Source organism: Mobula hypostoma, chromosome 12 (assembly GCF_963921235.1).
Source record: "Mobula hypostoma chromosome 12, sMobHyp1.1, whole genome shotgun sequence".
NCBI lineage: Eukaryota > Metazoa > Chordata > Chondrichthyes > Myliobatiformes > Myliobatidae > Mobula > Mobula hypostoma.
In genome coordinates, this window is record NC_086108.1 from 112,617,971 (window position 1) to 112,642,234 (window position 24,264).

Genomic DNA, 24,264 nt, shown 5'->3' on the forward strand with positions numbered 1-24,264 from the left:
AGAGGCCAGAGTAAGGTGGGATTGATTGAGCGCAGTTGAGGAAACATGTGTCCAGACTCAGAGGAGGTAGGAGAGGTCCTCACTGATACTGTAGCGGTGTGCTACACACAGCGCTAGAATAACCACACGGAGTCGGTGAGTTGGAGTTGCGATGAAAGAGATTTATTCAAACTTCGTGGCCTGCTTTAAAGCCTTCCCGTTCCCACCCTCCCTGGGGCGGGACTGCTGTGGGGAATGCATATCCCCAGACCCTTTCAGCGCGCGGGATTTTCCCCCTGCTGGTGAAGATGGCCTGGCGCCTTTTTTGGGGCCGGCCCTCTGCCTGCACGCGCTGTTTCGTGGGCCGGTTCGTGGGTCGCCACATAACCCCCCCCACCCCCAGAACCGCTGATACCTCCCCCAATGTCCACAGTCTGGATCGGCCTCTGTTTGGGAGGTCTGCCCCTGTGCCGCGGTGCCTGAGCCTGGACCGGTTGCGCCAAGTCCACATGGGCCGGTTTGAGTCGGTCCACCGTGAAAACCTCCTCTCTTCCCCCAATGTCCAGCACGAATGTGGACCCGTTGTTCCCGATCACCTTAAACGGCCCCTCGTAGGGCCGCTGTAGCGGTGCCCGGTGTCCGCCCCGTCGTACAAAAAGAAACTTACAGTTCTGCAGGTCTTTGGGTACGCAGGTCGGGCTCTGTCCGTGCTGTGAACTGGGTATGGGGGCCAGGTTACCGAGCCTCTCCCGTAGTCTGTCCAGGACTGCTGTGGGTTCTTCCTCTTGCCCCTTGGGGCTGGTATGAACTCTCCTGGGACGACCAGGGGTGTGCCGTACACCAACTCGGCCGACGAGGTGTGCAGATCCTCCTTGGGCGCCGTGCGGATTCCGAGCAGGACTCAGGGTAGCTCGTCCACCCAGTTAGGCCCCTCCAGGCGGGCCATGAGAGCCGATTTCAGGTGACGGGTGAAACGCTCCACTAGTCCGTTCGACTGTGGGTGGTAGGCAGTTGTGTGGTGTAGCTGTGTTCCTAAAAGGCTGGCCATAGCTGACCACAGGCTGGAGGTGAACTGGGTGCCCCTGTCAGAGGTAATGTGGGCTGGTACCCTGAAGCGTGCTACCCAGGTTGCGATCAGTGCTTGGGCGCAAGATTCGGAGGTGGTGTCGCTGAGCGGGACTGCCTCTGGCCATCTGGTGAACCGGTCCATCATAGTTAGGAGGTACTGTGCTCCTCGTACACTGGCAGGGGCCCCACGATATCCACATGGATGTGGTCGAACCTCCAGCGGGTGGGTTCGAACCGCTGCGGCGGAGCCTTGGTGTGCCGCTGCACCTTGGCCGTTTGGCACTGCATACACGTTTTGGCCCATTCACTGACCTGCTTACGAAGTCCATGCCACACGAACCTGTTGGAGACCAGCCGGACGGTTGTCCTGATGGAGGGGTGCGCTAAGTTGTGAATGGATTCGAAAACCTGCCGGCGCCAGGCTGCTGGGACGACGGGGCGGGGTTGGCCAGTAGCTACGTCACACAGTAGGGTCCTCTCACCTGGGCCTACGGGGAGGTCTTGGAGCTGTAAACTGGAGACTGCAGTCCTGTAACTGGGGATCTCAGCGTCTGCCTGCTGTGCCTCTGCCAGCGCTGCATAGTCCACCCCCTGGGACAGGGCCTGTATGGTAGGTCTGGAAAGTGCGTCTGCCACGACATTGTTCTTTCCAGAGACATGCCGGATGTCCGTCGTGTACTCGGAGATGTAGGACAGATGTCGCTGCTGGCGGGACGACCAGGGGTCGGACACCTTCGTGAATGCAAAGGTAAGTGGTTTGTGGTCTGTGAACGCGGTGAAGGGCCTACCTTCCAAGAAGTACCTGAAATGCCGGATTGCCAGGTATAGTGCCAATAGCTCCTGGTCGAAAGCACTGTATTTGAGTTCGGGTGGTCGTAGGTGTTTGCTGAAGAACGCCAGGGGTTGCCAGCGACCCTCGATGAGTTGTTCCAGTATTCCATCGACCGCTGTGTTGGGTCGGAGGACCGCGTCTACCTTGGCGGGCAGCGGGGTTGCCCCGTCTTTAGTAATCCTGTGGCCCAGGAAGTCGATGTTGTCGAGTCCGAACTGGCATTTGGCTGGGTTGATTGTAAGGCCGAATTCGCTCAGGCGGGAGTAGAGCTGGCGGAGGTGGGACAGATGCTCCTGCCGACTACTGCTGGCTATGAGGATGTCGTCCAAATAGATGAAGGCAAAGTCCAGGTCGCGTCCCACCGCGTCCATTAGCCGCTGGAAAGTCTGTGCAGCATTCTTTAGACCAAACGGCATTCGGAGGAATTCGAAAAGTCTGAACGGGGTGATAAGTGCTGTTTTGGGGATGTCGTCCGGATGTACAGGGATTTGATGGTATCCCCAGACAAGGTCTACCTTGGAAAAGATCCTTGCGCCGTGTAGGTTTGCTGCGAAGTCTTGAATGTGCGGCACAGGGTAGCGGTCTGGCGTTGTAGCATCGTTCAGTCTGCGGTAGTCACCGCATGGTCTCCAGCCCCCCGTTGCCTTGGGCACCATGTGAAGAGGGGAGGCCCATGGGCTGTCGGACCGTCGTATGATCCCCAATTCCTCCATCTTCTTGAACTCCTCCTTCGCCAGTTGGAGCTTGTCTGGGGGAAGCCTTCGAGCACAGGCGTGGAGGGGTGGTCCCTGGGTCGGGATGTGGTGCTGTACTCCGTGTCTGGGCATGGCTGCTGTGAACTGCGGTGTCAGTACTGATGGGAAATCCGCCAGGACCCTGGTGAATTCATCGTCGGACAGCGTGATGGAGTCCAGGTGTGGGGCTGGCAACTGTGTTTCACCCAGGGAGAACGTTTGAAAAGTCTTGGTGTGGACTAATCGCTTCCCTTGCAAGTCGACCAGCAGGCTGTGGGCTCGTAGAAAATCTGCCCCCAGCAGTGGTTGGGCCACGGCGGCCAGTGTGAAGTCCCACGTGAACCGGCTGGAGCTGAACTGTAGCCGCACCGTGCGGGTGCCGTAGGTTCGTATAGTGCTGCCATTAGCGGCCCTCAGGGTGGGTCCCGGTTCTCTGTTGCGGGTGTCGTAATTCGTTGGAGGTAAGACGCTGATCTCCGCTCCGGTGTCGACCAAAAAGCGGCGTCCTGACTGCTTGTCCCAGACGTACAGGAGGCTGTCCTGATGGCCAGCCGCCGTAGCCATCAGCGGCGGCTGGCCCTGGCATTTCCCGGGAATTTGCAGGGCGGTCTGCAGCGGCGGGCCTCTGTGCCCCACCGCTGGTGGTAGAAACACCATTGTTCGTTGGGCTCCTCACTCCCGTCGCCGGGTTTTGTAGGCTCTGCTGCCGGGCCTGGTCTGGTCTGTCATTGGGCACATGGTTTGGTGATCTGTGCGACGGATGCCCCTCTCTCTTTCCTGGCATTCCACAGCACATCTGCTCGGGCCGCCACCTCCCGGGGGTTGCTGAAATCTGCGTCGGACAGCAGCAGGCATATGTCCTCGGGCAGTTGCTCTAGGAACGCCTGCTCAAACATGAGGCAGGGTTTGTGCCCTTCAACCAGGGCCAGCATCTCGTTCATTAATGCTGACGGCGGCCTGTTTCCCAAACCATCCAGGTGCATTAAGCGGCGTGCTCGTTCGCGCCGTGAGAGTCCGAAAGTCCTTATGAGCAGGGTTTTGAATGTTGTGTATTTGCCGTTCTCCGGGGGCTACTGTATAAACTCCTCAACTTGTGCAGCAGTCTCTTGGTCGAGTGAGCTCAGCACGTAGTAGTAGCAAGTGGACTCCGAGGTTATCTGCCGAATGTGGAATTGAGCTTCTGCTTGTTCGAACCATAATTGGGATCGCAGCGTCCAAAAGCTTGGCAGTTTTAACGAAACTGCGTGAACAGATGCGGCGTCAGTCATCTCTGGTCCAAATATCGTTTGGGCCGTTGGGGTCACCAATTGTAGCGGTGTGCTACACACAGCGCTAGAATAACCACACGGAGTCGGTGAGTTAGAGTTGCGATGAAAGAGATTTATTCAAACTTCGTGGCCTGCTTTAAAGCCTCCCCGTTCCCGCCCTCCCTGGGGCGGGACTGCTGTGGGGAATGCATATTCCCAGACCATTTCCGCGCGGGATTTTCCCCCCTGCTGGTGAAGATGGCCTGGTGCCCTTTCTGGGGCCGGCCCTCTGCCTGAGCGTGCTGTTGTGAGCCGGTTCGAGTGAGCCGGAAACTGGGTCGGCACAATACTTTGTTTAGTGTTCACCAGTAAGGGGGACATTACCATTTGTGAGGACAGCGTAAAGCAGCCCGATATGCCGCAGCATATGGTGGAACACAACATGCTAAAACTTCTGAAAAATATTTTCATCCAGGATAGCCTCTGGGAGCGATGCCTCAGAAAGGCGGCATCCGTCATGAAGGATCCCATCACCCAGGTCATGTTCTCTTCTCATTGTTACCATCAGGGTGGTGGTACAGAAAGCTGAAGATTCAGGAGCAGCTCCTTCCCCTCCGCATCAGGTTTCTGAATGGACAAGGAACCCATCAACACCACCTCTCTACTTTTTATGCACTACTTCTTTAACACACGCACACACACACCCACACACGCACAATATACACAGTGTATATGTATATATTTACTGTAATACCATTTTACCAGTGTATATGTATATATTTACTGTAATACCATTGCTTTGCAATATACTGCTGCCACATCACAACAAATTTCACGACATATGCTAGTGATATTAAACCTGATTCTGATTCTGATCCTGATCGATAAGGCACTGACGGCCCGACAGGATGTACCCCAGGTTACTATGCGAAACGAGAGACGAGATTACTGCATCTTTGGCAATAATCTTTGCATCTCACTAGCCGTAGGAGTAGATCCTGATGATTAGAGGGTGACAAATGTTATTCCTTTGTTCAAAAAAGGGAGTAGGGATGATCCTGGGAATTATAGACCAGTGAGTCTTACTTAAGTGGTGGGCAAATTATTGGGAAAGTTTTTAAAGATAGGATTTACAAGCATTTGGAGAAGCAGAGTCTGGTTATGGATAGTCAACGTGGCTTTGCCTTCATGCCTCACGAGCCTGACTGAATTTGTTGAGGACGTGACAGAGCATATTGATGAAGGTAGAGCAGTGGATGTGGTGAATATAAGATGTTTGATAAGCTTTTCCATGATAGGCTCAGAGAGTCAGAAAGCATGGGATCCGGGCGAATGTAGCTGTGTGACTTGCCCATGGAAGGCAAAGGGTGGCAGTAGATGGAGAGTATTTTGCCCAGAGGTCAGTGACCTGTAGTGTTCTGCAGAGATCAGTTTTGGGACCCCTGGCACATAACTTTCCAGCAAAGTTTGCAAATGATACGAAGATAGGTGGAGGGGTAGGTAGTGCTGAGGAAGCAATGCGATTGCAGCAGGACTAAGACAAATTGGAAGAATGGGTAAAAAAGGTGGCAGATGGAATACAGTGTTGGGAAATGTACGATAATGCATTTTGGTAAAAGAAACAATAGTGCGGACTATTATCTAAATGGGGAGAAGGTTCAAACATCAGAGGTGCAGAGGAACTTAGGAGTCCTCGTGCAAGACTCCCAGAAGGTTAATTTACAGGTTGAGCCTGTGGTGAAGAAGGCAAATGCAATGTTGACATTTATTTCAAGGGGAATAGAATATAAAAGCAAGGAGATAATGCTGAGGCTTTATAAGACACTAGTCAGACTGCACTTGGAGTATTGTCAACAGTTGGTGCCCCATACCTCGGAAAGGAGGTGTTGTCATTGGAGAGAGTCCAGAGGAGGTTTACGAGTTTGATTCTGGGAATGAAGGGGTTAACATATGAGGAGATTTCGCTCCTTTGGGCCTGTACTTACTGGAATTTAGAAGGATGCGGTGGGGGGGGGGGTGGGTGGCAGGAATCTCATTGAAACCTACCGAATATTGAAAAGACTAAATAGGGTGGATGTGGAGAGGATGTTTCCTATGGTGGGGGTACCCAGAACTAGAGGGCACGGCCTCAGAATTGATGGGTGATCCTTTAGAACAGAGGTAAGGAGGAATTTTTTTTAGCAGTCTGTAGAATGCTCTGCCACAGACTGTGGAGGAGGCCAAGTCTGGGTGTATATTTAAGGCAGAAGTTGATCGTTTCCTGATCGGTCAGGGCATCAAAGGATTTGGCGAGAAGTTAAGTGTTTGGGGTTGAGTGGGATCCGGGATCAGCCATGATGGAATGGTGGAGCATATTTGATGGGCTGAATGGCCTAATTCTGCTCCTATGTCTTATGGTCTTCCGACTCCCTGACTGCAATACTCTGCCTTCAAGTCCGACCTTCCAAATTGAATCACTTCACTCTTTTCCAGGTTGAAGGGGAAGGAATGACGTATAGCTTCAAAAGATCAAAAGGTAAATTGGTTTGGATGAGGATGAGAAATATGTCACAGGTGAGAGGGGTGTACTGCCCACCCCCTCCCACCCATCAACAGCTTTACTGCAGGTGAGGGTACACGTCACCGAACAGAGGGTTTAGTCAGAAAGTGCTGCAATAACTGGGGTGTATGGGGTGTCCAGGGAGGGGTAGCACCTCTGGTGGAGGGGCTCGTTGTGTCCATTCTGGGGCAGCTCACTCACCTTTGGTCCCCAGTGGAGACTCAGCTCTCTCCTGTGGCTCCAAGTAGCTGTTTTCAAGGACAGCAGCCACACCCTGGTACACCGCCTCGACAGGTGAGAGTAGCCACTGGTGAGATAGGGAGATGCCTGGCCAAGCACATGCAATCAGCTTCGGCAAACTGGGCGGATAATATCTACAGTGAGATCTCATGGCCAGGAAGGCAGTTTTGCAACACTCCACGCAGCGTAAAGGCCTCAACAAGGCACAGAGGTGGTCCTGGTCATCCACCACAATCAAGGAAGATCCCAGACCACTTGTACCACTGGTCCTGGACTTCCGAGCTCGAGAGGGCGGGACTGTCCCAGTGCGACAGTTTTTCCACTTTAAACCTCTCCCACACAGGGTTCCTGTCATCGTCTGATACAACAGGCAACCACCGTTCATTGCAATAACTATAGGACACGTTAACCATTGTTTTGATATAGGCAGGATGGTAGTTAAGGGAGTGGAATGCTCACCCTGTGAGATATGGGATTGCAAGGTACCCAACGGTCTCCCTGATGACTACGTCTGTGGGAAGTGCATCCAACTTCAGCTCCTGACTGACAAGGTCAAGCAACTGGAGCTGGATACACTCAGGACAATCGTGGAGGTTGAAAACCTCATAGATGAGACTTCTACTGAGGTGGCAACAACCAGAGTGCAGGCTTCAGACAGTAGCTGGGTAACCTCCAGAAGTAAGGACAGTAAGCAGTTTGTGCTGGGTTCCCCAGTGGCCATTCCCCTCAGCCACAGGTATGCCCCACCTGGGGAGATGACCTATCAGAGCACAGCAGCAGGAGCCAGGCCAGTGACACTGTGGCCAGCTCTGGGGCCCAGCGGGGAAGGGTTAAGTCAGTATTATGTAATAAGAAAAAATGAATTAATGACCTCAATTTGGAAAAGCATGATCACAGTGTGATAATATTTCAAAGTCAAATTGAGGATGAAAAATGTGGGACTGAAACTAGTGATCTAAATCTAAATAAACTTGATTACAATGGTATGAGGTCAGAATTGGCTCATGAGGACTTGGAAAATAAATTCAAGGATACATCAGTGGCAGATATTTCAAAAATCTCAGTAAAGATACATTCCAGTTATTGACACTCCAAGAGGTTTGCATCATTGGTGGTTAATTCAGAAAATAAAGGATTGTACAGTTGCCAGCCTCCCCTCCAAAGTTCCAAGTGCATTTATCAAAGTATGCACGTCTACCATACACAACCTTATAATCACAAGAATCTTTTCAAGGTAAGTTTAAGTTTAGCTTTATTTGTCACACGTACTTGAACCAGTGAAACATACAGTGAAATGCGCCGTTTGCATCAATGACGAACACAGTCCGAGGATGGGCTCCCGGTGCCAACACAGTATGCCCACAAATAACTAACCCTAACCCATACCTCTTTGGAATGTGGGTGGAAACCCATATGGTCATGGGGAGAACATACAAATTCCTTGCACACAGCGGTGAGATATGGACCACGATCTTCTGGCTGGCACTAACTGCTATGCTACTGTGCCAGTCACAGAACAGAGATGAGGAGGAATTTCTTTAACCAGAGAGTGGCGAATCTGTGGAATTCTTTGCCACAGGCAGCTGTGGAGGCCAACTTTATGTATATTAAGGGCAGAAATTGATCGATTCTTGTTTCGTCAGGTCGTGAATGGATAAGGGAGAAAGCAGGAGAGGAAAATTCAATCAGCCATGATGGAATGGTGGATCAGATGTGATGGGCCAAATGGCCTAATTCTGCCCCTATATCCTATGGTCTGATGGTGTTATACATCATCAAGGCCACCAACATTAAACTTTAAACAGCCGTCTTGGCAATGTAATGACAGTGAGATATTTTGTGTACTTTGGAAGGTATTGAAGAAACCATTGTTCATCAAAAACGCTAACCATAATAAAGTATACGAGGGTGATGATTTTGAGTTTAACATTTCACATTAACAATCCAAACTTCATTGTTGATGTTTGCAATGCACAGGACAATTAAATCATTATTATTCCATTCCTTTTGTTTAGAACAGAAATCGGCATCTGAAAAACATTATCCATTAATTACCTCAGCTATGGACTAAGTCTCAATATTTTTAATATACAGCCGCTTCTAGTTAATAGGGCCACTAACCCTGACCCTAAGGGAGCCGCTTATTTGGGACAACTCTTAAAGAACAAAAACGATTGAGAAGATAATGGGGATTCTCTTTACTTATTTTGGACATTATGCTGCATAATTGGGGCAAAAGACTGTTCAAAGTTCAAAAAAAGTTTAGAGTAAATTTATGATCAAAGTACGGATATGCCACCATATATAACCCTGAGCTTCATTTTCTTGCGGGCATACTCAATAAATCCATAACAGAATAATATCCGTAATAGAATCAATGGAAGACTGCACCAACTTGGGCATTCAAACAGTACGTAAAGACAACAAATTATGCAAATACAAATATAAATAATAACAATAAATAAATTCGCAATGAATACTGAGAATCCGAGATGAAGAGTCATTGACGGTGAGTCCATAGGTTGTGGGAACAGTTCACTGATGGAGTGAGTGACGTTATCCCCTCTGGTTCAAGAGCCTGATAGTTGAAGGGTAATAACTGTTCCTGAACCTGGTGGTGTGGATCCTGAGGCTCCCATACCTCCTTCCCAAACAATTTCTAATTAGCATCAGTCGCCTACGTGCCATGTGGCCATTAAAACACTACACTATGCTCTGAGTGAACAGTTTTAAAATAGCATCAGTTGTGTGTGTTTGTGTTCAAAAAGCTGTGATTTTTGCCACTGATATTGCTGAGAAATGAGCAGTAGACAATTCAGAACTGTTTTGCTCGCTGTGGTTTCAAGCATTCAGGCTCAGAGATGCCAGAAGTGGCCATAGTCAGCAACAATGAAGAATCTGAAGGTATCTACAATCATCTTGAATGTTACAATGAAAATGAAGATTTGGAGTATGCAATCATCAAAAACATTCTGTGAAAGCAGCCCATTATCTGCACTCGGTGTCTGCGCTGATTTTTCAAATTTACAGTCAATCAAAAGAAAACGACAGCCTACACTGGATGAATTCCTCCATTGATATCTGTTCGGAACTAATACAGTTTCATAGTACTGTAGCAGTATTGATAATGTTCTAATTTGTTCTGTATTTCACTTAAATACATAATTTGTTACTCAGTTAAATGGTAGTTTGTCTTTTTATACCTTTTTAACTATTTCCATGAAAGTTCAGCTAATTGAGCCAGAATGTACTGGTCCTGATGTGCCCCAATTAACTGGAATCCATGGTATTTTATTTTGCACCAGCTTATCGGATATTTGGCCTGGACAGATTTCACTTTCTTGGTGGGCTGAGGATTTTGAGTTGGGCATCGGACAAAGACTGCTTTAGTTTCCCTCGCCATTCCAAATGTTATTTCTCAAAACAACACCAGCACCTCATCAGAGGCCTGGCGAGGCCTCGGAGACAGGGTGGGGCCTGCCATCATTTCCGGCCTCTGAAATATGGCTCAAGGTGCAGATCTTGTACACAAACAGCAGAAACTAATCAAAAGCAACACACACAAACTGCTGGAGCAACTCAGCAGGTCAGGCACTTATGAAACTGAATAAACAGTCGAGACCCTTCTTCAGGACAGGAAAGGAAGGCGGAAGATGCCGGAACAAAAAGGGAGGAAGGAGTGTAAAGTAGAAAGTGATGAGTGAAGCCAGGTGGGTAGGAAAGGTAAAGGGCTGGAGGGGAATCAAAGCCAGCTCTCTTGCAACCAGCCAGTAAATGTCCTTTTAAAGGATTTCCTAAGTACATTTGTTATTTGTTTAAGAATATAAGAAACTGGAGAAGGATTTGTCTCTCGCAGGTGCTCCACCTTTCCATAAAAACATAGCTGATCAGGAACACAAGAGATTCTGCAGATGCTGGAAATCCAGAGCAACACACACAAAATGCTGGTCAGGCAGCATCTATGGAAACTAATCAGTCGATGTTTTGTCTGCAGATGGCCCCTGGATCCCCTCCTCCTTCCCTCCCTACACGGTCCATCATCCTCTCCTATCAGAGATTCCTTCTTCTCCAGTCCTTCCTCCTATCACCTCTCAGCTTCTTACTTCATCCCCCCTCACCTGGTCTCACCTGTCACCTGCCAGCTTGTACTATCACCTCTCAGCTTCTTAGATAGATAGATGGATAGATAGATAGATAGACATACTTTATTGATCCCGAGGGAAATTAAGTTTCGTTACAGTTGCACCAACCAAGAATAGAGTATAAATATAGCAATATAAAAACCATAAATAATTAAATAATAATATGTAAATTATGCCAGATGGAAATAAGTCCAGGACCAGCCTATTGGCTCATGGTGTCTGACCCTCCAAGGGAGGAGTTGTAAAGTTTGATGGTCACAGGCAGGAATGACTTCCTATGATGCTCAGTGCTGCATCTCGGTGGAATGAGTCTCTGGCTGAATGTACTCCTGTGCCCAACCAGTACATTATGTAGTGGATGGGAGACATTGTCCAAGATGGCATGCAACTTAGACAGCATCCTCTTTTCAGATACCACCGCCAGAGAGTCCAGTTCCATCCCCACAACATCACTGGCCTTATGAATGAGTTTGTTGATTCTGTTGGTGTCTGCTACCCTCAGCCTGCTGCCCCAGCACACAACAGCAAACATGATAGCACTGGCCACCACAGACTTGTAGAACATCCTCAGCATCGTCCGACAGATGTTAAAGGACATCTGTACTTCATCCCCCCTCACCTGGTCTCACCTGTCACCTGCCAGCTTGTACTCCTTCCCCTCCCCAACCTTCCTGTCTGGTCCTGATGAAAGATCTCTGCATGAAATGTCAACTGTTTGTTCCCTGAAAGAGTGGACAGCCAAGCAACTTTCTCCAGGACAGAAATGGCTAATATGACATGGCACTTGAAGGTAACTGGAGAAGAGTAGAGGGGGGATATCAAAGGGAGGTGTTTTACACAGAGTGCTGGGTGCATGGAACGTACTACTGAGGGCGGTGCTGCAGGCAGATACATCAGGGAGTTTTAAAAATGGAGGGCTGTGTGGGAGGGAAGGGCAAGATTGATCTTAGAGTAGGTGAAAAGGTCGGCACCACATTGCGGGCCGAAGGGCCTGTACTGTGGTGTTCTGTTCTATATTCTGTCTGGCAAAAGTGACCATTATTTGCAGTAAGGTGAGCTAACTGGTCACTGTAAATTGTCTCCAGCGTGGGCGAGGGGTAGCATCAAAGTTCAAAGTTCAGAGTAAATTTATTATCAACATACATATATGTCACCATATACAACCCTGAGGTTCATTGTCTTGTGGGCATTCACAGTAAATCCATAATGGAATTATAACCATCACTGAATCACTGAAAGATCACACTGCCTTCGGCAGTCAATCTGTGTACAAAAATAAAGAGAAAGAAATAATAATAGTAATAATAAATAAGCGATAAATATTGAGAACCTGAGATGAAGAGTCCTTGAAAGGGAGCTTATTGGTTGTGGGAACAGTTCAGTGATGGGGTGCGTGAAGTTGAGTGAGGTGATCCCGTTTTTTTCAAGAGCCTGATGGTTCGGAGGTAATGACTGTTCCTGAACCGGGTGGTATGAGTTCCGGCGCTCCAGCACCTTCTTCCTGATGGCAGCAGCGAGAAGAGGCCTGGGTGGTGGGGGGTCCCTGATGATGGATCTGGGAGGATTTGGGGAGAGAATGGGTTCCAGGGAGTGAATAGGTGGAATGTAATTGCTCAAGTATGAGCAGAATCTAAATGGTTCTAATAGAGGATTAGAGTAAATAGCCGATGAATGATCGGTGCAGACTCGATGGATTGAAAGTGCTGTGTCTCGCTGTAACACCGATCTCTGACTGCCTGAGAGAGATCAGCAGTGGGAAAGGTGAGAGCCTCAAGTTCCTAGGAGTACACATCTCTGAGGAACTATCTGGGGCCCAACACATTGATGCAATTACAAAGAAGGCAAGCCAGCATCTCAAATTCATGAGGAGTTTGACGAGATTTTGGTACGTCACCAGAGAACTGAGCAAATTTCTACAGATGTACCGTGGAGGGCATTCTGACTGGCTGCATCGCACGCGTCATAGTCATAGTCATACTTTATCGATCCCAGGGGAAATTGGTTTTCGTTGGGAGGAGCAACTGCACAGGATTGGGAAAAGCTTCGGAAAGTTGTAAACTCAGCCAGCTCCATCATGGGCACTAGCCTCCCCAGCCATTAAGACACAATCAAAAGACAAGGCCTCAAAAAGGCAGCACCCATCATTAACAAACCGCCATTACTCAGGACATACCCTCTTCTCATTGCTACGATTAAGGAGGAGGAACCAGGAGCCAGAGGACCCACACTCAATGTTTCAGGAACAGCTTCTTCCTCTCTGCCATCAGATTTCTGAATGGACCATGAACACTGCCTCATTTATTGCTCTCTTTTTGCACGACTTAATTAAAAAAATATATATTCTTATTGTAATTTATAGTTATTTTTAATGTATTGCACTGTTCTGCTGCGGGAGAACAAATTACACAACATAGTGCAGATTCAGATTCTGGATGTTGATGGGGTTTGGGGGTAGATGAACGGCTGACATGCCAGGCCATCTCGGAATTTCTCCGACTGATCCAACATTCCCACCCTCCCCTGTGGATAGTTTAATCCTCTGAACGTCGATCCAGGCACGATCTCACTGAGTCACGGATCTCTGTCCTCAGTCAGTAGGACTCTCTGCCGAGGTTGTAAACTTGCAACCACACTGGCTCGACATCCTCAGTACCATCAGCTCCGACGGGACACAGAACAGTGCAGACCATTTGGCCCCAATCTCAAGCCACCTTGATGGTAAATGACCTGCCCCTGAGTATCCTCCACATCACTCCATTCCCTTCGTACTCACGTGTCTGCCTACTCCCCCAAACCGAAGCTTCCACTACTGCCCGGTAACCCATTCCAGGTACCTAACACCACCCCTGTAAGAACATCACATCACCTTTAACGGCCCCTCTCACTACTACCATCAGGCAGGAGGTACAGCAGCCTCAGGACCCATTATTACCCCTCAGCCATCAAACTCTTAAATCGGTGTGAATACCTTCACTCACCTCAACAAAGTACTGATTCCACAACCTGTACACTCACTTTCAATGACTTTTTACAACTCGGTTCTCAGTATTACATCTTTATTTGCACAAGTTTGTTTTCTTTTGTATACTGGTTGTTTGAATGACTTCATCTGTTTGTATAGTTTTGGTTCTCCTGTCTTTTCGCCATAACCTCTGACCTTTACTAATTGAGAACCTAATCGACCTTCACTTTAAGTATACCCAGTGACTTGACCTCCAGGCATCTGTGGCAATGAATTTCACACATTCACCACCTGCAGGCTAAAGAAATTCCTCCTCATCTCTGTTCAAAATGGACATCCTTCTATTCTGAGGTTGTGTTCTCTGGTCCTAGACTACCTTACTTTTTGGAAACATCCACTCTATCGAGGCCTTTCAATATTAGATCGGTTTCAATCAGATTTCCCCTCATTCTTCTAAACTGCAGCAAGTACAGGCCCAGAGCCATCAAATGTTCTTCATATGTTAAGCCTTTCATTGCTGGAATCATTCTCCTGAACCTCCTTTGGACCCTCAACTCCGCCAGTACATCCTTTCTTAGATATGGAAAGTTTCTTAAATGCATTTATTTTAATGCTAGGAGTATTATAAGAAAGGTGGATGAGCTTAAAGCATGGATTGATACCTGGAAGTATGATGTGGTAGCTATTAGTGAAAGATGGTTACAGGAGGGGTGTGATTGGCAACAAAAAATTCCTGGATTTTGTTGCTTCAGGTGTGATAGAATCGGAGGGACAAGAGGGGGAGGTGTTGCATTGCTTGTCAGAGAAAATATTACAGTGGTGCTCTGGCAGGATAGATTAGAGGGCTCGTCTAGGGAGGCGATTTGGGTGGAATTGAGGAATGGGAAAGGTGTAGTAACACTTATAGGGGTGTATTATAGACCAACTAATGGGGAGCGAGAAGTGGAGGAGCAAATTTGTAAGGAGATAGCAGATATTTGTAGTAAGCACAAGGTTGTGATTGTGGGAGATTCCAATTTTCCACACATAGATTGGGAAGGCCATACTGTAAAAGGGCTGGATGGTTTGGAGTTTGTAAAATGTGTGCAGGATAGTTTTTTGCAGCAATACATAGAGGTACCAACAAGAGAAGGGGCAGTGTTGGATCTCCTGTTAGGGAATGAGATAGGTCAGATGACGGAGGTATGTGTTGGGGAGCACTTCGGGTCCAGTGATCACAATGCCATTAGTTTCAATATAATTATGGAGAAGGATAGGTCTGGACCCAGGGCTGAGATTTTTGATTGGAGAAAGGCTAACTTTGAGGAGATGCAAAAGGATTTAGGAGCAGTGGATTGGGACAAATTGTTTTATGGGAAGAATGTAATAGAGAAATGGAGGTCATTTAAAGGTGAAATTTTGAGGGTACAGAATCTTTATGTTAGACATAGTATAGTACAGCACAGTACAGGCCCTTCGGCCCACAATGTTGTGCCGACCCTCAAACCCTGCCTCCCATATAAGCCCCCCACCTTAAATTCCTCCATATACCTCTCTAGTAGTCTCTTAAACTTTAATGTTCCTGTTCGGTTGAAAGGAAAGGTTAAAAGTTTGAGAGACCCATGGTTTTCAAGGGATATTGGAAACTTGGTTCGGAAAAAGAGAGATATCTACGATAAATATAGGCAGCTTGGAGTAAATGAGGTGCTCAAGGAATATAAAGAATGTAAAAGAATCTTAAGAAAGAAATTAGAAAAGCTAAAAGAAGATACGAGGTTGCTTTGGCAAGTAAGGTAAAAATAAATCCCAAGGGTTTCTACAGTTATATTACCAGCAAAAGAATAGTGAGGGATAAAATTGGTCCCTTAGAGAATCAGAGGGGACAGCTATGTGTGGAACCAAAAGAGATGGGGGAGATTTTGAACAATTTCTTTTCTTCGGTATTCACTAAGGAGAAGGATATTGAATTGTGTAAGGTAAGGGAAACAGGTAGGAAAGTTATGGAAACTATAATGATTAATGAAGAGGAAGTACCGGCACTTTTAAGGAATATAAAAGTGGATAAGTCTCCGGGTCCTGACAGGATATTCCCTAGACCTTGAGCGAAGTTAGTGTAGAAATAGTAGGGGCTCTGACAGAAATATTTCAAATGTCATTAGAAACAGGGATGGTGCCAGAGGATTGGCGTATTGCTCATGTTGTTCCATTGTTTTAAAAAGGGTTCTAAGAGTAAACCTAGTAATTATCGGCCTGTGAGTTTGACGTCAGTGGTGGGAAAATTGATGGAAAGTATTCTTAGAGATGGTATATATAATTATCTGGATAGACAGGGTCTGATTAGGAACAATCAACATGGATTTGTGCATGGAAGGTTATGTTTGACAAATCTTATTGAATTTTTTGAAGAGGTTACTAGGAAAGTTGACAAGGGTAAAGCGGTGGATGTTGTCTATACGGACTTTGGTAAGGCCTTTGACAAGGTTCCACATGGAAGGTTAGTTAGGAAAGTTCAATCGTTAGGTATTAATATTGAAGTAGTAAAATGGAATCAGCAGTGTCTGGATGGGAGACACCAGAGAGTAGTGGTGGATGACTGTGTCAGATTGGAGGCCGGTGACTAGTGGTGTGCCTCAGGGATCTGTACTGGGTCCAATGTTGTTTGTCATATATATTAATGATCTGGATGATGGGGTGGTAAATTGCATTAGTAAGTATGCAGATGATACGAAGATAGGTGGCGTTGTGGATGATGAAGTAGGTTCTCAAAGCTTGCAGAGAGATTTAGACCAGTTAGAAGAGTGGGGAGAAAGATGGCAGATGGAGTTTAATGCTGATAAATATGAGGTGCTACATTTTGGTAGGACTAATCAAAATAGGACATACATGGTAAATGGTAGGGCATTGAAGAATGCAGTAGAACAGAGGGATCTAGGATTAATGGTGCATAGTTCCCTGAAGGTGGAATCTCATGTGGATAGGGTGGTGAAGAAAGCTTTTGGTATGCTGGCCTTTATAAATCAGAGCATTGAGTATAGGAATTGGGATGTAATGTTGAAATCGTACAAGGTATTGGTGAGGCCAAATTTGGAGTATTGTGTACAGTTCTGGTCACCGAATTATAGGAAAGATGTCAACAAAATTGAGAGAGTACAGAGAAGATTTATTAGAATGTTACCTGGGTTTCATCTCCTAAATTACAGAGAAAGGTTAAACAAGTTGGGTCTTTATTCTTTGGAACGTAGAAGGTTGAGGGGGTCTTGTTAGAGATATTTAAAATTATGAGGTTAATAGATAGAGTTGACGTGGATAGGTTTTTTCCATTGAGAGTGGGGGAGATTCAAACAAGAGGACATGAGTTGAGAGTTAAGGGGCAAAAGTTTAGGGGTAACATGAGGGGGAACTTCTTTACTCAGAGAGTGGTAGCTGTGTGGAACGAGCTTCCAGCAGAAGTGGTTGAGGCAGGTTCGATGTTGTCATTTAAAGTTAAATTGGACAGATATATGGACAGGTAAGGAATGGAGGGTTATGGGCTGAGGGCAGGTCGGTGGGACTAGGTGAGAGTAAGAGTTCGGCACGGACTAGAAGGGCCGAGATGGTCTGTTTCCGTGCTGTAATTGTTATATGGTTATATATGGTTATAAGAGGTAAAAAACTGCTCACAATTCTCCATGAGCCAGTGAGTTTAACTTGCCCCACCTTTCTTTGGGATTGACATCATAAACTACCTCATGAGTCAAGCATTCTGGGAAAGGTCAGTTTCATAAGTCGAGCTGAGGTTGTTTTCTGAATGGAAGCAAGAGAGGGGGAGGGGAGAGAGGGGGAAGGGGAGGGGAGAGAGGGGGAAGGGGAGGGGAGGAGAGGGAGAGAGAGAGGAGAGGGAGAGAGAGGGGAGAGGGAGAGAGAGGGGAGAGGGAGAGGGGAGTGGGCAGGGGAGGGAGGGAGAGGGATGGAGGGGAGGGAGAGGGATGGAGGGGAGGGAGAGGAGAGGGGAGGGAAAGGGAAGGGAGAGGAGGGGGAGGGGAGAGAGGAGGGAGAGGAGGGATGGGTGGAGGGAGAGAGGGGGAAGGGGTAGAGGTACAGAGATGGGGAGGGAAAGAGAGGGGAGGGGGAGAGAGGGGTTGAAAGGGGGAGGGAGGGGGAGAAAGAGCGAGAGAGAGAGAGAGAGAGAGAGAGAGAATGTGACAGAGTGAGAGAGAGAGAGAGAGAGAGAGAGGGCAAGATCTCTGACTTCACTACATTCCAGAATGATGTGATGCACTCATTGTTGAGAGCAGATGGGATAAATTTTTCCTACTGTTTAATCTCTGGACTCATTCCATTTAGTACGCATCAGGGAAATATGCAGTTTTTCATTTGCTTATGAATACTCTTCACTTCCCTGGAATTCCTGGACACAGCAGCCACCAGCAGCACATCACGGAACTAGCCTCCCCTCCACGGACTCTGTCTACACTTCACACTGGCTTGGTAAAGCAGCCGGCATAATCAGAGACCCCACACACCCCAGACATTCTCTCTTCTCCCCTCTCCCATCGGGCAGGAGGTTGGCAGAAAAACTGTACTACCAGGCTCAAGGACAAATTCTGCCTCACTGTTGAACGCTTCTCTGCAGTGGTAAGTTGGTCTCTTGACCACAATGTACCTTATTAGACCATGAGATACAGGAGCAGAATTTGGCCACTTGGCCCATTGAGCCTGCTCCACCATTTCATCATGGCCAATCGATCCATCTTCTCTCCCAGCCCCAATTTCCTGTCTTCTTTCCATATCCCTTCATGCCCTGACCAATCAAGAATCTATCAGCCTCTGCCTTAAATATAACCAATAATTTGGCCTCCACAGCTGCCCGTGGCAATGAATTCCACTTATTGTCTACCTGTACCTGTAACACTTCTGCATTCTGTTATTGTTTGATCTCAATGCCCCCTTGTACTGATCTGAACTGTATGCGCAAGACAAGAGGCAATTTACCAATTTACAATCATGGATTCATTCAGAACAGAAACCGGCCCTTCAGCCCATCTGGTCCCTGGCAACCAAGATTCCAATCTAAGCTGGTCCCACTTGCCTGTGTTTGCCCCATATCCCTCAGACCCTTTCCTTTTCATGCAACTGTCCAAGCTCCTTTTAAATGCTGTTAATGTATTGGGGTGTCACTGTGGTAATGGTTGGCACAAAGCTTTACAGTACAGGTGACCCCGGTTCAATTCTCACCACTGTCCTTACCGTAAGGAATTTGTACATTCTCCCGTGACCGTGTGGGTTTCCTCCCTAGTACGATGAGATGACTCTTCACCTTATAATCTATATTGTACAACCTTATTGTCAATTACTTTCTGCAACTGTAACACTTTATTCTGCAGTCCGTTATTGTTTTACTTTGTATTGCCTCGATGCACTGATATGTTGAAATGATCCGTATGGGTCATCGTGTGCAGTGGTCAGAAGCCCAATGTCAGCGAGTCCAGGGCCAAAGGCCGGATGCCCGGAGCAGCCTGTCCTGGGATTGAGGACCTGTCTCTGTGTGAGTGAGTGGGTGGGGAAGGGGTCTATCCTGGGATTGGAGACCTGTGTGTGTTTGTGTGTGTGTGTGTGTGTGTGTGTGTGTGTGTGTACCTGTCTGTGTGTGAGTGGGTGAGGACCTGTCTGTCTGTGTGTGAGTGGGTGAGGACCTGTCTGTGTGTGAGTGTGTGTGTGGACCTGTCTGTGTGTGTGAGTGAGTGAGTGGGGACCTGTCTCTCTGTGTGTGTGAGTGAGTGGGGAAGGGGTCTATCCTGGGACTGAAGACCTGTCTCTCTGTGTGAGTGAGTGAGTGGGTGGGGACCTGTCTGTGTGTGTGTGTGAGTGAGTGGGTGGGGAAGGGGTCTATCCTGGGATTGGAGACCTGTCTCTGTGTGAGTGAGTGGGTGGGGAAGGGGTCTATCCTGGGATTGGAGACCTGTCTCTGTGTGAGTGAGTGGGAAAGGGGCTTGTTTTACTGTTGTTGTTTCCTCTTGCTGTGTTGTTCTGATGAACACTGAGAACATGCTATGTTGACGCAGGAATATGGTGACACTTGCAGGCTGCCCCCAGTACATCATTGGTTGTGGCAAATGACACATTTCCCCGTATGCTTCAATGTACATTTGACAGATATACTTGTCTGATCTAATCTAATGGATGATATACAAGCATTCTGCAGCACATTAAAGTTCAAAGGAAATTTATTATCAAAGTACATATGTCACCATTTACCACCCTGAGATTTGTTCTCTCAAATACAAAGAAATAAATAACCAAAATAATAAGAAAAATAAATAAGCGATAAATATAGAGAACATGAGATGGAGTCCTTGAAAGTGAGTCCACAGATTCTGGAAACAGTTCAGCAATGGGGTGAGTGAAGTTGGGTGATGTTATCTCCTCTGGTTTGAGCCTGCTGAGTGAGGGGTAATAACTGTTCCTGAGCTTAGTGGTGTGGGTCCTGAGGCTCCTGTACCTCCTTCCTGATGGTAACACTGAGAAGAGAGCCTGGCCTGGATGGTGGCCGGGGGTGGGGGTGGGGGTGGTTGGTGGAATCCTTGGTGATGACAATAATAAACCAACTTAGCATTATAGTTTCATAGTTTATATTTCCTCCAGCACACAGACACACTCACTCCCACTCATCCCTCCTCGTGACCAGCTGAGGTCCTGAAACTCTTCGTGGTCCAGTCTAACCCTACTCTTACCACTGAGTGTTGCCAGCAAGGCTGAATTTATTGCCGATCCCCATGCCCCCTTCTTGTGGGTGGCCTGCAGTGAGCGGCCACCGTGGCGTAGCAGCTAGCCCAACACTCTACCATGGCAACAACCCGGGTTCAATGCCCGCTGCGGTCTGTGAGGGGTTCGCACGTTCTCCCCAGGATTGTATGGGTTTTCTCCCAGGTTTTGAAGGCTTGCAGGTTGGGCTTAGTGAGTTGTGGACATGTCATGTTGGTGCTGGAAGCATGGTCATCCTTGCGGGCTGCCCCCAGCACATCCTCGGGCTGTGCAAATGATGCATTTCACCGTCTCACTGTGCAGTACATTTGACAACTGTTTGGTTGTTCGTTGCATCCAACGATGACTGGAGACCTGTGCGGAGAGTTTTTAAAGTGGAAAAAGCTGTTGCACTGGGGCAGTTCCACTCTCTGACCTCAGATCCGGGTCCAGTGGTACCAACAAGCACAACAAACTTGATTGCAATAGATGTACCTTGCTGTGGCCTTTGTTCTCCACAGAGCATTGTAGAACTGCCTTCCTGGCCTTTGTTTTCCACAGACCGTTGTTGAACTGCCTTCCTGGCCTTTGTTTTTCACATACCGTTGTAGAACTGCCTTCCTGGCCTTTGGATCTGACTGTCAATCTCATCCACTGGAGCTGACTTCACACGCTCGGGCAGCCACGTCCCTCCCTCACTGGGATACGAGGCCTGGTTTAGCCCACCTGTCGAAGCGGTGTACCCGTGGTGTGGCTGCTGTCGCAAGCAAACAGCTACTTGGAACCACAGGTGAGAGCTGAGAGTCCGGTGGATCCCAAAGGTGAGCGAGCTACCCCAGAGTGGACATGTCAAGACCCCTCACCAGGGGTGCCACCCCTCCCTGGGCACAACAGGCCCCTTTGACAGCTAGAGCTACTGAACCTAATCAGGGCCATCCCAAGGAGCAGCTGATACTTAAACACAGTCTGTAAAAGAAACTGTCATTCACAGTGGACCAAGCCAGACCAGATTCCTCAATGGTCGTGCCGTTCTGTGGTCATCAGTGCTTTTCATTCCAATTAGATAAACAACTTTAAATTCCCCAACTGTTTTGGAGTGTCTCCAACTCATCAGCCCACAGGATGGCAGAGTGCCGGCTCAGTTAGCATAACCATAAGATGGAGTCCAAAAGAAACGGGAGCAGAATGAGGCCACTCGGCCCATCGAGTCTGCCCTGGCTCATTCATCATCCCTCTCAAGCCAACTCTCCTGCCTTCTCCCCGTAACCTTTGGCAGTCTGATTAATCAAGAACCCATCAGCCCCTGCTTTAAATACACTCAATGACTTGGCCTCCACAGCCATCTGTGGCGGTGAATTCCGCAGATTCACACCCACTGGCTGTAAGGTCGGGGTTCAATACTTGCTGCTGACTAGTTTGTACATTCCCCCTGTGACCAAGCAGGCTTCGTCCGACTTCTCCGGTTTCCTTGCACGTTCCGAAGAGGGACAGGTTTGGGGTAGTGAGTTGTGGGCACGCTGTGTTGGCACCGGAAGTGTGGTGACACTTGTGGGCCGTCCAGCACAATCCTCACTGATTTGATTTCACACAAGACGCTCACTCTATGTCTCTGTGACAAATAAAAATAATCTTTAACAGAGATTCCACAGATGCAGGTAATCCAGAGCAACACGCACACAAAATCTGAAGGAACTCAGCAGGTCAGGCAGCATCTACGGAGAGGAATAAACAGTCAACATTTCAGACTGATACCTTCATCAGGGTTGGAAAAGAAGGGGGAAGATGCCAGAGTGTTGATTGACCTGCTGAGTTGTTCCAGTATTTTGTGTGTGTTGAACTGATTCTGCCAGATCTGTAAGACCATAAGACATAGGAGCAGAATTAGGCCATTCAGCCCATCAAGTACGTACCACCATTCAACCATGGCCGATCCTTTTTTTTGCCTCCTCAGCCAACTCTTCTAAACCTTTGTTGCTGTGGCCAATCAAGAACCAATTAATCTCCAATCTAAATACACCCAATGACCCGGCCTCCACAGCTGCCTGTGATAATAAATTCCACAACTTCACCACCATCTGGCTGAAGAAATTTCTCCACATCTCTGTTTTAAATGGACGCCCCTCTAACCTGAGGCTGTGCTCTCTTGTCCTAGACTCCCCCACCATGGAAAACATCCTACCCACATTTGAAAGGTTTCAGTGAGATCCCCTCCCCTATCCTTATAAATTCCAGTGAGTATAGGCCCAAAGCCATCAAATGTTCCTCATATGATAGCCCTTTCATTCCCAGAATCATCCTTGTGAACCTCCTCTGGACCCCCTCCAACGCCAGCACATCTTTTCTATGATGAGGAGTCCAAAACTGTTCACAATACTCAATGTGAGGCCTCACCAGTGCCTTATAAAGCCTCAGCATCACATCCCTGCTCTTGTACTCCAGACATCTTGAAATGAATTCTAAGTTTGTATTTGCCTTCCTCACCATCGAATCTACCTGCAAGTTAACCTTTAGGGTGTTCTGCACAAGGACTCCCAAGCCCCTTTGCATCTCAGATTTTTTGATTTTCTCCCCATAGAAAATAGTCAGCACATTTATTTCTACTACCAAAATGCATGACCATTCATTTTCCAACATTGTATTTCATTTGCCACTTTCTTGCCCATTCTCCTAATCTGTCTAAGTCCTTCTGCAGCCTACCTGTTTCCTCAACACTACCTGCCCCTCCTCCAATCTTCATATCATCTGCAAACTTGCCAACAAAGCCATCTATTCCATCATCTCTAAATCATTTATATACAATATAAAAAGCGGTCCCAACACCACTCCTGTGGAACACCACCAGTCACTGGCAGCCAACCAGAAAAGAATCCCTTTCTTCCCACTCACTGCCTCCTACCAATCAGCCAATGCTCTAACCATGTTAGTAACTTTCTTGTAATATCATTTGCTTTTATCCTGGTAAGTAGCCTCATGTGTGGCACCTTGTCAAAGAGCTTCTGAAAGACCAAATATATGATCAGAGATTAAGGGAGCTAGGGCTTTACTCTTTGGAGAGAAGGAGGATGAGAGGAGACATGATAGAGGTGTACAAGATAATAAGAGGAATAGATAGAGTGGATAGCCAGCGCCTCTTCCCTAGGGCACCACTGCTCAATACAAGAGGACATGGCTTTAAGGTAAGGGGTGGGAAGTTCAAGGGGGATATTAGAGGAAGGTTTTTACTCAGAGAGTGGTTGGCGCGAGGAATGCACTGCCTGAGTCAGTGGTGGAGGCAGATACACTAGTGAAGTTTAAGAAACTACTAGATAGGTATGAAGGAATTTAAGGTGGGGGCTTATATGGGAGGCAGGGTTTGAGGGTCAGCACAACATTGTGGGCCAAAGGGCCTGTACTGTGCTGTACTATTCTATGTTCTATGTTCTATACAACATCCACTCAATCCCTTTTATCCTGTAATCTCCTCAAAGAATTCCAACAGGTTCGTCAGGCAAGATTTTCCCTGAAGGAAACCATGCTGACTTTGTCCCATCTTGTCCATAACCTCATCCTTCACAATTGATTTCAACATCTTCCCGACCACTGAGATCAGGCTAATTGGTCTATAATTTCCTTTCTTAAGAAGTGGAATGACATTTGCAATTTTCCAGTCCCATGGCATCATGCCAGAGTGCAATGACTTTCGAAAAATCATTTCTAATACCACCACAATCTCTACCGCTACCTCTTTCAGAACCCTAGGGTGCAGTTCCTCTGGTCCGGGTGACTTATGTACCTTTAGGTCTTTCAGCTTTTTGAGCACCTTCTCCCTTGTAATAGTAACTG

The 24,264-nt window shown here is 47.6% G+C and overlaps 1 protein-coding gene across 2 annotated transcripts in view; it reads right to left on the bottom strand.

The window, feature by feature from the left end:
• The window catches only part of ddah1 (dimethylarginine dimethylaminohydrolase 1), a 139,019-nt gene that overhangs the window by 17,517 nt on the left and 97,238 nt on the right, over positions 1–24,264 (bottom strand). The gene's annotated exons all lie outside the window — the stretch shown is intronic.